Below are 15,205 nucleotides of genomic sequence, written 5' to 3'. Positions count from 1 at the left end.
CAAAACAAACCGGAAAATCAAAGGCTCTTTTAAGAGCCACTCACGGCTTCATTAAAAGAGTTACTGAATGTTGAGACATGGAATTGAGATAGATTTGGATTATTTTTGTTGATGAGCTCATTCAGAATCTTATCCCCGTTAATCAGAATTTGCTGTCCGCTGCTCAGTATAATCCCGATTTCTCTGTTAATTCCTGCCAACTGCACAGACACGGAATCGTTACGCACTCCTCTCCCCGTCGCTTTCACTCGGTTATCACATTTCTCTGACGTGGACGCTAATTGTTGTTTCTGGTTTAATTACCCGTGGGTTCATTAAGCTTTGTCCCATTTTGGTTACTTCTCTTAACCCCATTCCAACGCGAGATCTGAACATTGTCACGGGTCGTTCAGAGTATTTGTTAAAGTTTTACACAATGACCGACCGCGAACAGCGGCTGAGAATCGGTTTTATTCCAATCGTTTATCAATTGAAAGATATCGGTGAACTAATGTCCCAGACACCATCGCAATATTAACTACACTCAGACTCCAGTAACGGGGGTAAAGAGCCGACAAACGAACCTGTTGTGGTTTAATTTCAGCAACAAAGGCTTTTTTGGCGGTGTTTTGCAAATTTCAGTCTATTTCGGCGGTTAGACGGTATTTTCCGCGCTTCTCCCGTTGCTGTCTCTTGATTGGTGAATAAGGCAGCTCTGTGATTGGAATATTTGCTCTTTCCAATCAGATCAGGCACTGTTTCACCAATCATAAACGCCCCACTACATTCCGCATCTCCCGCCCCGCCTGTATCATAGGGCGATTTGCAGAAGCCTGATTCCTAATGGTCAAAACTTCAAGTTTATTTCTGATTTATCAAATCTATGTGATGTTATATGTATCAGGAAACCTGATTGCTATCGCATTTAAGTTCTTCCTTCCAGTGTTATATTGTAATTAAGCGTGATAGATTAGTTGGTAGAGGAGGTGGTGGTGCAAGTTTTTTTTAAAGAGAGGGAGAGGGCATAGAGTTGTGGATGTAAATGAAATGTCTGAGACATTTGAAGACACATTTGATTCCACAGGTAGGTGCAATAAAGCGGTATATTATTATAACGTCGACTGGACCTCTTCCTAGAGATGCTGCCTGGCCTGCTGCGTTCACCAGCAACTTTTATGCGTGTTGCTTGAAATTCCAGCATCTGTAGATTTCCTCCTGTTTGTGTGTTTTTATAACCATTGTGGAAAGCTTCCGATTGATTTGTTGGAGAGTATGTGTAGCTCTAGCTCACTAAGGGTTGTATGGTGTGAGGATTTTAACATATAGTTAGTTCACTGTGGGGTTGTTCTCAGATTGGTGATGTTTTGTTTACAGAAGAGTTTCAGATATTTCATATCCTGTGGTGGGAGAGGTACGAGATTTAATGTTCATAATAGTTCTGAAACTGCTGTAAATTTAACTTTAGTTTTGAACATTGGAGTGAGTAGTGGGATGTCATGGGAGATGAAGCATTGGGGAGTGATCATTTTTCTATGTTTATAAGCTTGAGTTTGGATTTATATAGGGGGCATGAGGCCACTTTTAGGAGGTGGAACTCTGGTAAAGCAAATTGGGAGAAGTTTGAATGTTTTATGTGTTGAGTGTCTGGGCTGAATGGTGAGGATGATGTGGATTTCTGCAAAGAAACGTTGTCACATTATTCATCAAATTGTGGTGGCAGAGATTCATTTTAAAAAGTGCATTAGTGGGAGAAAAGCTGTACCATGGTGGACGGAGGAGTGTGCAGAGGCAGTTACTGAGAGAAACGTGGCATTTCCGAAAGTTAAGAAGTATCACTCTCCGCCTGATCATATTAAGTGTAACAGGTCACAGGCCGTGGTGAGGAAAGTAATGAAGCTTGTGAAAAAGATTTACTAGAGGTCATATTGTGAAAGTATTGGAAGGACTATTAAACTTGAAGATGTTTGGGGAATGACTAAGAAAATGGGGGCATGGGATTCATAGGGTTCCGAATATTGATTAAAGAAGGTAATACAATTGTTCCTGAAAGAGAGACGGTTGAGTCCTGGCTCGGTCATTTGCTTCAGTTCATAATCAAAATAGGTAGAGAGACTAAACAATGTAGCGATAAGTTTTACAAGAATACCTTAATGTGTTGGAAACCAGCTGTAGCAATGATAGTATTAGTGATGTAGAGTTTCTTTGTGTGAATTTAAGGAAGTTATTTATAGTACAGGTCAGACGGCTCCAGGAAAGGATGATACATGTTATTGCATGTTTTAACATATGGTCAACAACTCTTTAGAGATAATATTACATTTCTGAATTATAATTGGAGTTCAGGCCATCTTCCCTCCTCATGGAAAATGGCAATTATAGTGTCTATTCTAAAACCTGGGAAACCCCTGTTGGATCCTCCTAGATATAGACCAATATCACTGACGTCCCATTTGTGTAAACTTACGGAATGGATGGTAATAGTGTGGTTGAATTATGTTCTGGAAAAGGGAGGTGATGTGCTGTTGTTAACATACTGGATTAATTTGAGGGGCAAGTGCTGGTTCCACGCCACATGTTTCAAAATCAGTCAATGATTTTATGCAGAAAACTCCGCAGCTACTTGAACACAGCAAGCTTCCACAAACAATATACTCAATGGAGATGTCAATCCATGGCCTCCTACACAATGAGGCCACACTCAGGTAGGAGGAACAACACCTTGTATTCTGTATGGGCAGCCTCCAATCTGATGGCATTAACATCGATTTCTTGATCTTCCAGTCATGACTCCCCTGGCTCTTCATTCCCAATCCCCCTTTCCCTCTCGTTGCCTGCCCATTGCCTCCCTCCGGTGTTCCTCCCCCCTTTTCTTTCATCCATGGCCTTCTGTTCTCTCCTGTCAGACTCCCCACTTCTCCAGCCCTGTATCTCTTTCACCGATCAACTTCCCAGCTCTTTACTTCATCCTTCCCCCTCCCAGTTCCACCTGTCACTTTGTGTTTCTCTCTCCCCTCCCCACCTTTAAAATTTACTCCTCACTGTTTTTTCTCCAGTCCTGCTGAAGAATCTCGACCCAAAATATCAGCTGTACTTTTATCCGCAGATGCTGCCTGGCCTGCAGAGTTTCTCCAGCATGTTGTGTGTGTTCCTTGGATTCCCAGCACCTGCAGATTTTCTCCTGTTTATTACCCAATGTCAACAGGCATTTTATGTGACAACTGTCAAAGTCCCACTCACTTCGAAATGCAGATATGAAACTCGAGGTTCAGCAGATGCTGGGAATAAACTATAAAGTAACACACACAAAGTACTGGGGCTCTGCTTGAAAACTCTGGTGTGTTGTCTTCTCAACCATCTCCACCTTCATATTCAGTGATTGGTAGCATTCAAATGCTGGGGAACTGACAGACACAGCAGAAGTGACACGCTGTTGCGTTTGAGGTTCTCAGACAGAAATTCTTTGCCTTTTCTGCCCTGTAAAATGTGTGCAAAGAAGATCAACGGGTGAAAGAGAATATATCTCAGTGAGATTATTTTAGTTTTCATGTTGATGTCTGATGTCACACTGTTACAGTGAGGCTGAACACTGTCCGGAGGATCAACACTTCTAACTGGGCATAGTTCAGGCATAAGGACACAACATCAAATTCTCTGTTTTCCTCTCTGCCCATCAAGCTGTGACTTGGCTCAGTGTGTCTCTCTCTATGAGTACAGCTTCACATTCTGGGTATCTCCCACAGACCTACTAAAGCATACAATACAAACAAACAAAAACAACAGGAATTCTGCAGATGCTGGAAATTCAAGCAACACACATCAAAGTTGCTGGTGAACACAGCAGGCCAGGCAGCATCTCTAGGAAGAGGTGCAGTCGACGTTTCAGGCCGAGACCCTTCGTCAGGACTAACTGAAGGAAGAGTGAGTAAGAGATTTGAAAGTGGGAGGGGGAGATCCAAAATGATAGGAGAAGATAGGAGGGGGAGGGATGGAGCCAAGAGCTGGACAGGTGATTGGCAAAAGGCACACGAGAGGATCATGGGACAGGAGGTCCGGGAAGAAAGAAAAGTGGGGGGGGGGACCCAGAGGATGGGCAAGAGGTATATCCAACTTCTGCAATTTCCCCTGTAAAGTCTCAAATCTCTGGTATGTTTGTCAAACATGACTGAACATTCAACAACCCAGGTTACAGGGTCCGAGATCAGGTTCCAGATAGACAGGGTGGTGAAGAGGCTTTTGGAACACTGGCCTTCAGTCAGGGCACCGAATATTATAGCTGGAATGAAATGTTGCAGTTGTCCAACACATTGGTTTGGCCGCATTTTCCAAATAGTGTTTAGTTTTAGTGACCCTGCTGTATGACAGACACCATTAAGCTGGAAAGAGAGCAGAAGAGATTTACGAGGATGTTACTGGATCTTGAAGGACTGATTTGTGGAAAGTGTTTTGGTCAATTTTCCATGGAATGTTGAAGAATGAGTAATGAAATTGCAGAGGTGTATAAAATTATAAGGGGCCTGGGTTGGGTCAAAGATAACAATCATTTTGCCAGTGTTGGGGAATCAAGAACTGCAGGGCATTGGTTTAAGATGAGATTTAATAGGAACCTGAAGGGCAACTTTTCCAGTTGGTGGTGTTGAGGGGGTTACAGACCACGAGCTCAGATGGGAACTTTGGTCATCGTGGACCATTTGAGCTGAAGGTCTTGTTTCTGCGCTGTGTGAATCTGACTGTAAACCCCGGTGACTTAGTTCAATGACATTAAACTTTTCAAAATGATTTACTATTTCTTGATAGATTATCGACTCCAGTACCTGAAGTGAAGTTAACTGGGCTACAGTTACCTGCTTTTCATCTTCCACCCTCCTTCAACAATGGTTTTCATCTCCACGGGGACCTTTCTGTAACAGTGAGTTTTGACAGACTTCAATGTCTCCACTTTCTCTCCAGACTTTAGTGCAGGTCGTTGGGACCTGGTAATGTTTGCTTTTAGTCCCATTAGTTTCTCCCTGGAGACGGCGGTTGTTACACATTATGGCAGAATATTGAAATGTCTCCATCAGATATCTGTGGGATGTTTGCTGTGTCTCCACTATGAACACTAATTCCATGTTGGTCTGCCCACTCTACCCACATTGTCTTACTGGAGGAGCCTCCGGGGTGACCTCGACCTTGTGACATTCTGCCTGATCAGCAGTGCAGATCCCCACCCTCAGTCACCTCCCTCTGGACTGTCTGAACCATATGAATCCTGGAATGTTTCACTACCAATCTTGCCCTTCTCTCAGCTGGATCTCTGTAATGGCTGAGTCACCGTGCCGTGTACTAATCCAGGCTCTGAGTACGTCTGCTTTAACCGTTCTACACCTGCACAGATATAAACACACTTTAGGCCCTCAGTGCCACTGTGCTCATTAATTTGGCCTATCTACGCAGTGGTGTACTGGGCCAGTGGCATCAACATGGGTGATGCCATCAGACTGGTGATGCCATCAGACTCAATAAACTGATTAGAAAGGCTGGCTCTGTTATAGGAGTCAAACTGGACACACTGGAGGCCGTGGTAGAACAAAGGACCCTACGGAAAATCCTGGCAATTCTGGAAAATGTTTCTCACCCTCTGCAGGCCACCTTGGCTGAACAGAGGAGCACCTTCTGTAACAGACTAAGACAACTCTGCTGCTCAGAAGAACGCTGTATGAAGTCATTCTTACACTGGGCCATCAGGGTCAATAATGAGTCAACCTATAGCCGGGGAAGGGACCCCCCCCCCCCCATGTTCGACTGTTGGAGGTAACTAACTTTTTATTCTTTCTCTTGCTTCTCTTCTGATATTTGTATATCTGTGCACTTGTAATGCTACTGAGACACTGTAATTTATCCATTTGGATTTAGTTTCTGTTTTAATCCACATCCGTCAATGCCACTTACTGATCTCGTACCTGTCCTGAAGGAGAGCTCAAAGACCCATGTAACTAAAACCCTTCGTCCTGCACCGGCTTGTGAGCCACACATATAACTGTATCACCTTTTTATTTCTTCCCTCGCTAGCAGCTGACACTGGGATTACCGCCCCCCCCCACCACCCGCCCCACCACCGCCACAGTGTTTCTACTGAACTTTTTCCCCAACTCCCTAAGTTCTCTTTGCAGGACTGTGTCTCTTTTGTTAGAGCCAATATGGACCACGACCTCTGGCTGCTCACCCTGCCCTTTCAGAATGCCCTGTACTTGTTCTGTTCCATCCTCGACCCTGGTACCAGGGAGGTAATGCACCATCATGCAGTCTCTCTCCTTGCCACAGCTATACCTGTCTGTGACCCCGGCTAAAGACTCCCCTGTCATGAGGCTCATTGAGAACACAGAACAGTACAGCACAGGAAAAGACCCTTCTTCCCATGATGTCTGTGCTGAACACGATACCAAAGGAAACTAAATCTCTGCACCTTTCCAGCTTAATCACATCCTTCCTGTCATGTGACCAGAACTGCAGAGGGTACTCCTGGTGTGGTGTCATTATTGATTTGTACAACTGTAATGTGATGTCCCAACTCCTCTCAGAGCCTTTGCCGATGAAGATAAGCATGTTGTGCTCCTTCTTCACCACCTTGTCTGCCTGTGTTGGCACTTTCAGGGAATTACATACCTGTGCCCCAGGTTTCTCTTTCATCAACACTCCTCAGGACCCTCCATTCACTGGGTACGTCCTGACCTGCTTTAACTTCCCAAAATCCATCATTGTGCACTTGTCTGTCATGGTAACAACACTTCTCTGTTTCTCTGCACCAACACCCCAGCAGCAAATGTCAATGAACCATTCACCTCTGAACCTTGGTCAAATATGGTTTTATGAACCACTCACTGCTCCCATCTCTATTTTGTTGTGTAGTTCAGCACCTCGACCCCTCTCTATTTCTCTCATTTACAATTTATTGCCACATAAATCACAGTCTGACTTTTCATTCCTCCTACCACTCTACATGCCATCACACCTCACCACATTAAACTCCATTCACCAAGTATTCTACTCACCAGCTGCTTCTTATCCTATTGGAGAGACCAAATGTCCAATCACAACATGTCTCCCACCACATTCCCTGTCATTGCCACCGTGGATTCCTCACTCTCTGCCCCTCCTGCAGGTCATTAATATCAATAATAAATCATTGACGATCCAGAACTGGTCACTGGGACACTCCACTGGTAATATCATCCCAGTCTGAAACAGACCTGTTATTCTATCCCAGTATGATAACCAGTCTTCAGTCAGAATTAACACACTTCCTTCCCAGTACTGAGCTCTGGTCTTGTGCACCAGCCTTACATGTGGCACCTTGGCAAATGGCTCCTGAAAATCCAAAAACACCACTTTTCCAACTTGCCCTGTGAAGTCTCAAATCTCTGGTATGTTTGTCAAACATGACTGAACATTCAACAACCCAGGTTACAGGGTCCGAGACCAGGTTCCAGATGGACAGGGTGGTGAAGAGGCTTTTGGAACACTGGTTTCAGTCAGGGCACCGAATATAGAAGCTGGGATGAGATATTGCAGTTGTCCAACACGTCGGTTTGAAATTTCGCGAATAGTGTTTATTTTAGTGACCCTGCTGTATGACAGACACCATTAAGCTGGAAAGAGAGCAGAGGAGATTTACGAGGATGTCACTGGATCTTGAAGGACTGATTTGTGGAAAGTGTTTTGGTCAATTTTCCCTGGAATGTTGAAGAATGAGTAATATATTGCAGAGGTGTATAAAATTATAAGGGGCCTGGGTTGGGTCAAAGATAACAATCATTTTGCCAGTGTTGGGGAATCAAGAACTGCAGGGCATTGGTTTAAGATGAGATTTATTAGGAACCTGAAGGGCAACTTTTCCAGTTGGTGGTGTTGAGGGGGTTACAGACCACGAGCTCAGATGGGAACTTTGGTCATCGTGGACCATTTGAGCTGAAGGTCTTGTTTCTGCGCTGTGTGAATCTGACTGTAAACCCTGGTGACTTAGTTCAATGACATTAAACTTTTCAAAATGATTTACTATTTCTTGATAGATTATCGACTCCAGTACCTGAAATGAAGTTAACTGGGCGACAGTTACCTGCTTTTCATCTTCCACCCTCCTTCAACAATGGTTTTCATCTCCACGGGGACCTTTCTGTAACAGTGAGTTTTGACAGACTTCAATGTCTCCACTTTCTCTCCAGACTTTAGTGCAGGTCGTTGGGACCTGGTAATGTTTGCTTTTAGTCCCATTAGTTTCTCCCTGGAGACGGCGGTTGTTACACATTATGGCACAATATTGAAATGTCTCCATCAGATATCTGTGGGATGTTTGCTGTGTCTCCACTGTGAACACTAATTCCATGTTGGTCTGATGTTCAGTGCAGACTGGCAATGCTGCGACACTGCTGGTGCTTGACTCCATCGGTCTTCATCAGCTCCTGCATGGACAACTGCTTGCTTTACGGTTCGTACGTCCCTGACTTGCTTTACGGTTCGTACGTCCCTGGCTTGCTTTACGGTTCGTACGTCCCTGGCTTGCCTTACGGTTCGTACGTCCCTGGCTTGCCTTACGGTTCGTACGTCCCTGGCTTGCCTTACGGTTCGTACGTCCCTGGCTTGCCTTACGGTTCGTACGTCCCTGGCTTGCCTTACGGTTCGTACGTCCCTGACTTGCCTTACGGTTCGTACGTCCCTGACTTGCCTTACGGTTCGTACGTCCCTGGCTTGCCTTACGGTTCGTACGTCCCTGGCTTGCTTTACGGTTCGTACGTCCCTGACTTGCCTTACGTATCGTACGTCCCTGACTTGCCTTACGTATCGTACGTCCCTGACTTGCCTTACGTATCGTACGTCCCTGACTTGCTTTACGGTTCGTACGTCCCTGACTTGCTTTACGGTTCGTACGTCCCTGACTTGCTTTGCGTTTCGTACGTCCCTGGCTTGCTTTGCGTATCGTACGTCCCTGGCTTGCTTTACGGTTCGTACGTCCCTGGCTTGCTTTACGGTTCGTACCTCCCGGACTTGCTTTACGGTTCGTACCTCCCGGACTTGCTTTACCTTTTGTACGTCCCTGACTTGCTTTACGTTTCGTACCTCCCGGACTTGCTTTACGTTTCGTACCTCCCGGACTTGCTTTACGTTTCGTACGTCCCTGACTTGCTTTACGTTTCGTACGTCCCTGACTTGCTTTACGTTTCGTACGTCCCTGACTTGCTTTACGTTTCGTACGTCCCTGACTTGCTTTACGTTTCGTACGTCCCTGACTTGCTTTACGGTTCGTACGTCCCTGACTTGCTTTACGTATCGTACTTCCCTGGCTTGCATATCGACTTCCACAGCTAGGATGCAATATCCATGGTCGACCCTGACCAGCGGAGAGCCATCACCAACATGTCTGCACGTGGCCTCCTCTACTACTACGACGAAGCCAAGTACAGGTTAGCCGAACAACACCTCATATTCTGACTGTGCAGCCTCCAATCTTAATGGCATGAACATTGATTTCTACAAATTCTGGATATCACTACACTCTGTTTCCCTCACCCCCACTTCTTTTCCCCCATTCTGATGCCATTTAACCCCTTCACCTCTCCTCACGCACCCTCATGACCTGCCCATCAACTCCGTCTGGTTCTCCACCTCCTTCATGTCATCCCATGGTCCAATGTTCTCTCCTATTAGATTTCTTTCTCCTCATCTCTTTGCCTTTTCTGCCTGTCACCCAGCTCCTCACATCATTATCCCTCCACAAACCACATGTTCCCCACCCCTCACTTGTCCTCCTCCCCCTCCCCCACCACCTTATTCTGGCTTTTGTCCCTTTCTTTCTCAGCCCGAAATGTCAATGGTTTGCTGAGTTCCTCCAGCATTTTCTGTGTGTTTGCTTCAGTCTCTGTATTGATTAAACTAATCAAACTGGTACAGTGGAAGAGGAATTTGTGGAATGGTCAGAGACGGTTTCTTACAGCAGTATCTTACCCATGAGCAGGCCGTTTCAGATGTAATCTGTGTAATGAGGTGGAATTAAAGAGATCTTGTGGTGAAGGATCCCTGAAGAAGTGATCACAATGTGGGAGATCTCCAGACCACAGACTGAGGGTGAACAGCAGCGTCCAGGTTTGAGATCAGGGTTTTCTTTCCACTAGATGAACTGCCAAGTATGGCTGACAAGCCCCATCTGCCCATAGCAGTTGGTTATATGACGCTAGAAAACCGATTTGCACCTTCCCCTGTCACTAGAAACAGCTCCGTTGGGCTGAGTAGCTGTGCCATATGTAAAAGTCAGGAGCTGTATTTGGTTGACAGAGGCAATTTCAGGTGCACACCAATGGCAGCATTTAGTAGGAAGTGGGAGCTTGTCCCATTACCGCCCCACCACCGGTTAAGACAGCTGTAAGGGACCGATATGTCGGTATGTGAATGGGAAACTCAATTGGAATGGGTTGCCACCAGCAGATCGTGGTTGTTGCAGCTCACGGAGCAAAGATACTCAATGCAGTGCTACCCTAATCTGCTTCTGATTAAATCTCTCATGACAATCACAGTTCCATTCTCATCTCTCTTTGATATTTCCCCTTTTGTGCTTTATCCCGTCGTGAGGAACACCTGAGGATCTTGAGACCACTCCTCCCCATGTCTCCTTTCCCTCCCCCTTTCACCATCACTGTCCCTACATGTAAAGTGCCAATGAAAAGTATTCATGCCTTTGGAAGTTTTCATCTTTTATTGTTTTACAATATTGAATCACAGCAGATTAAATTTGTTTTTTTTTACTGATCAACAGAAAAAGACTCTTGTGTCAAAGTGAAAACAGATGTCCTCAAAGTGCTGTAAATTAATTACAGATATAAACCCAAAATAATTGCCTGTGTAAATATTCACCCCCTTTAATATGACACACCAAATCATCACTGGTGCAGCCAATTGGTTTTAGGAGTTATATAATCAATTAAAAGAAGATCACAGTGTGTAGTCAAGGTGTTTCAACTGGTTATAGTAAAAATACACTACTGTTGGTAGTCAGTATCCTGGTAAAAACTACACCATGAAGACAAATGAACACTCCAAGCTGCTCTGCAAAAAGCTTACTGAAAAGCACAAGTCAGGAGATGGATGGAAGAAAATTTCCAAGTCACTGAATACCCTTGGAGTACAGTTCAGTCACTCATTTTTCTCTTGGGGCTAACCACACACTGCTCCAGTCCACATCAGGGGGCAGAAATGAGTAATTTTGCCTTTACTAGGGAGATGGTCCTTGGGAAACTTAAAGGTCTGAAAGTAGATAGTTCACCTGGACCAGATTGTCTACACCAGTGCTCTGAAAGATGTGGCTGAAGAGATTGTGGCAGTTTTAGTAATTAGCTTTCCATAATCTCTGGTTTCTGGTGTGGTTCCAGAGAACAGGAAAATTGCAAAGGTCATCCACTCTTAACGACAAGAGGGAGGCAGAAGAAAGCAAATCATAGGCCAGCTGGTCCGATCTCAGTGGTTGGGAAGATGATGGAGTCAATTGTCAAGGATGTATTTTCAGGTACTTGGCAACACATGAAAAAATAGGCCAAAGTCAGCATGGCTTCCTTTAATCAGTCCTCACCAAAGACTTGTGTATCTGCAACATTTCTTCTCAACTCTTGTACTCAGTGACACGAATGATGAAGGCCAGCAGATCAAACACCATCTTCACCACCGTGTCTAGCTGAGATGTCACTTTCAGTGAACTATACATTCACCTGGACATTATTTATATAAATTACAAACACCAAAGGTCCCGCCACCCAGTGGCACACCACTAGACAGAGACCTCCAGTCTGAGGCACAACCCTCAACCATCAGCCTCTGCCTCCTGTCACGGAGGCAATTATGGAATCGATCAACTATCTCCCCAGATTCCATTTTCTAGATCTAACCTTCCAGACTATAGTCAAAGGCCTGGCTAATGTCCATATAGACAATATCCACAGCCCTAACCTCATCTACGCGCCCTTGTGAAACCCCTCAAAGGGCTGCAAGAAATTACCAGACATAATTTCCCTTGCACAAAACTGTGCAGACTGTCTTGATTCAAACCAAATGTTGGTGGATCCTGTTCTTCAGAAACTCCTCCAACAAGTTACAGAGTGATGGGCCTGTAGTTTCCACTACCCTTTTTGAACAATGGCACCGCATAAACCATCAGTCCTGAAGTTATAGGAGCAGGATTAGGCCTTTTGGCCCATTCAGTCTGTTCTGCCATTCTATCATCCCCATTCTCCTGCCTTCTACCCACAAGCTTTGATACCCTTAATAATAATTAAAAATCTACTAATCTCTGCTTTAAATAAACCTACTGACTGCCTTTATGGCTGCCTGTGGAAATGAAATCCATTGATTCATCACCTTCTGACTAAAGAAATTACTCATCTCTATTCTAGAGGGGCATCTTTTATTGAGGGTATGGTTTGGTTCTGGATTCCTCCATTATTGGAAACATCCTTTCACATCAACACTATCTAGGCCATTCAATATTCAATATGTTTCTATAAGATTCTCCCTCATTCTTCTAGACTCCAGTGACTACAGGCCCAGATCATCAAATGATTATTATATCCTAACTCTTTCAGTCCTGGGATCATTCTCTTGAATTTCCACTCCAGCCTCTGCAATGCCAGCACATCCTTTCTTCGAAAAGTTACTCAAGCCTGCTCATGATACTCCAAATAAGGTCTGACCAAAGCCTCAGCATTAGATCCTTGTTTATATTTTCTAGTTCTCTTGAAATGCATGCAAATATTACATTTGCCTTTCTCACTGCCAAGGCAATGTGTACATTAACCTTTAAGGAATCGTGCACTAAGACCCTTTGCACAACTGATTTCTGTTCTCTCCCTGATTAGAAAGAGCCTAGGCTGTTTTCCTCCTACCAGAGTACATGACCACACACTTCCTTACACTGTATTTCATCTGGCGCTTCCTTGTCCATTCTCCAAATCTGTCCAAGTGCTACTGCAGACTCCCTGCTTCCTCAACACTGCCTGCCTCTTCATATCATCCACAGTCTTGGCCTCAAAACTATCAATTCCACATTAGTCACCCTGTCCAATCATGTGCAACCACACCTGGTGCTGAGATGGAGCAAAATAATCTCTCCCCTGGCCTCCACAGTGTATTCTCCAGCTTCCCACAAAGTACGAGAATGTACCTGATAAGGCCCTGGAGATTTAATAACCTTAAAGAATTTTTGCAATGGTGAAATAACTGTCAGAAATATTCATGGAAAGCCTCTCCTATTTCATTTGCCTCCACACCCAGATGGCCATGTTCACCTCCAAGGGGAAAGATTATGTGTCTAACTTACTTTTTCCTATGAATATACCAAGAGAATCTCTTGGATTTTGCTCACTTTGCCTTCTGAATCATGATATCCTCCTTTTACCCTCCTAACTTTTATTAGAGATCCTATCTCTAATAATATTCTCGAATAATTTCATGAGCATTGATCCAAGTCTCACCAATCTATAATTTCCTGTTTGTCTCTATTGCCTGAGGAACAACATGCCCTGGAATATCAGCATTCCCTTCTCTGATCTCACTATCCTCCACGACCACATTGATGAATACTGATGAGAAGAACTGGTTTAGTCCCTCGCACACTTCAGACATAAACCCTCTCCTCTGTGCTTGTGTTGTCGTACCCTCTCCGCAGTGCCCCTTCTCACCAAAGTTATTTCTTCTTCCCGTTTCACACTTCTGATTCTCTCTCTAACTTCTCTCTTGCTTGCTTCATGTTGCCAGAGGCCTTCTCCAATTTCTACTTCTGAAGTATTCCTTATCCTTCATTTTATTTCCGTCTGAATTCATAACATCTCCCACTATGCTCCTCTGCCAGACTTTACCATCCTTGTGTTTCCTCCTCATAGAAACAGTTCTGTCTGAATTCTGACCCGATTGCTTTTAAACATCATTTACATGTTCAATGTAGACAGTTGCAATTAACCGTACCCCAAATGACCACATTATCACCTGGTCCAGTCTTCTCCTTATTCACTGTTCCCAAAATGAAACTTCTATCAATGGCCAGGCTCATTTCCCAATACAATGTTTCCTATGACCCCCTTCCCAGGTTAGACTATCCACTTCTATGTTAAGTAACATCCCAGTCTTCTTCTAAAATATTCGGTGATATCTAAGCCCCTGACTCTGAGGGAGTCCCAGTCAACATTGGGGAAATTAGTCACCCACTGCAACTACCCTGTTGCTTTTACATCTTTCATTACCTGCTACATTTCTGTTCCTTTATCTCCTGCTGGCATTTGGGAGGCCTGTGATATAACCCCATCAGGGAATGCACCTCTCTTATCCCGAGCTCTATCCACATTGACTCACTGGATGAAACCTCCAGTGTGTCCTCTCTTAGTCCCTCACCCACAATTCCATATAAAGGCTGATCTGCCATCAGCCTTCCTTGTATGTCAATCCCACTTCCCTGATTTTACAAAACATTTATCTTCCTTCTCTTTGAATCTTTTCAGTTATCCAGCCTCCCCATTCATCTCAGTTAGGGAATTCCAGTGTTTGTTATACAGTGTTTTTTTTTTATCATTTGTGGCCTTGTAGAACAGTGCAGGCGTGTACTTTGGTTTCCTACAGTCCATAGTTTTGAGTGCCACAGTCCCACACAGTCATCAGATTATGTAAAGGGAGAGGGAATTTGAATGAAGAGAACATGAGCAGTTGGCACATTTTACATGTCACAGTTCCCAAAGAAACGTTCGATTGCCCATAATTCGGAACGTGGCAAGATCCAATAAAAAGAAGTTAGACTTAACCAGAGCAGTCATTGTATGAGTGGGCCAGGATTGGAGTGGGGAGTTGAGGTTTCATCTCTTCTGAGAGATGTTGGCCGTAGGTAGATATATTTTGATTTAATCTTTATTTCTTTTGTATTACACATTTAGAACAGAGGGGATGCCAGACAAGATACTTGTCTTGATGGAAGGAGACAGAGGGTGGTCGTGGCAGCTTGTTATTCAGTTTGGAGGCCTCTGACCAGTGACATCCACAGGGATCGGTGCTGGTACTGTCATTTGTCATCGACGTTAACAATTTCTCTGACATTGTAGTGACAGTGAGTTTGCAGATGACAGCAATGTTGGTGGTAGGGTGGACTGTGAAGATGGTGTGAGCATACAATAGGATCGAGGTGAACTGGGGAAGTCTGCCAAAGAATGGCAGAAGGATATTGACGTGGACA

This window comes from Mobula hypostoma, chromosome 30 (assembly GCF_963921235.1).
Source record: "Mobula hypostoma chromosome 30, sMobHyp1.1, whole genome shotgun sequence".
Classification (NCBI taxonomy): domain Eukaryota; kingdom Metazoa; phylum Chordata; class Chondrichthyes; order Myliobatiformes; family Myliobatidae; genus Mobula; species Mobula hypostoma.
This window is presented reverse-complemented; position numbering follows the sequence as displayed.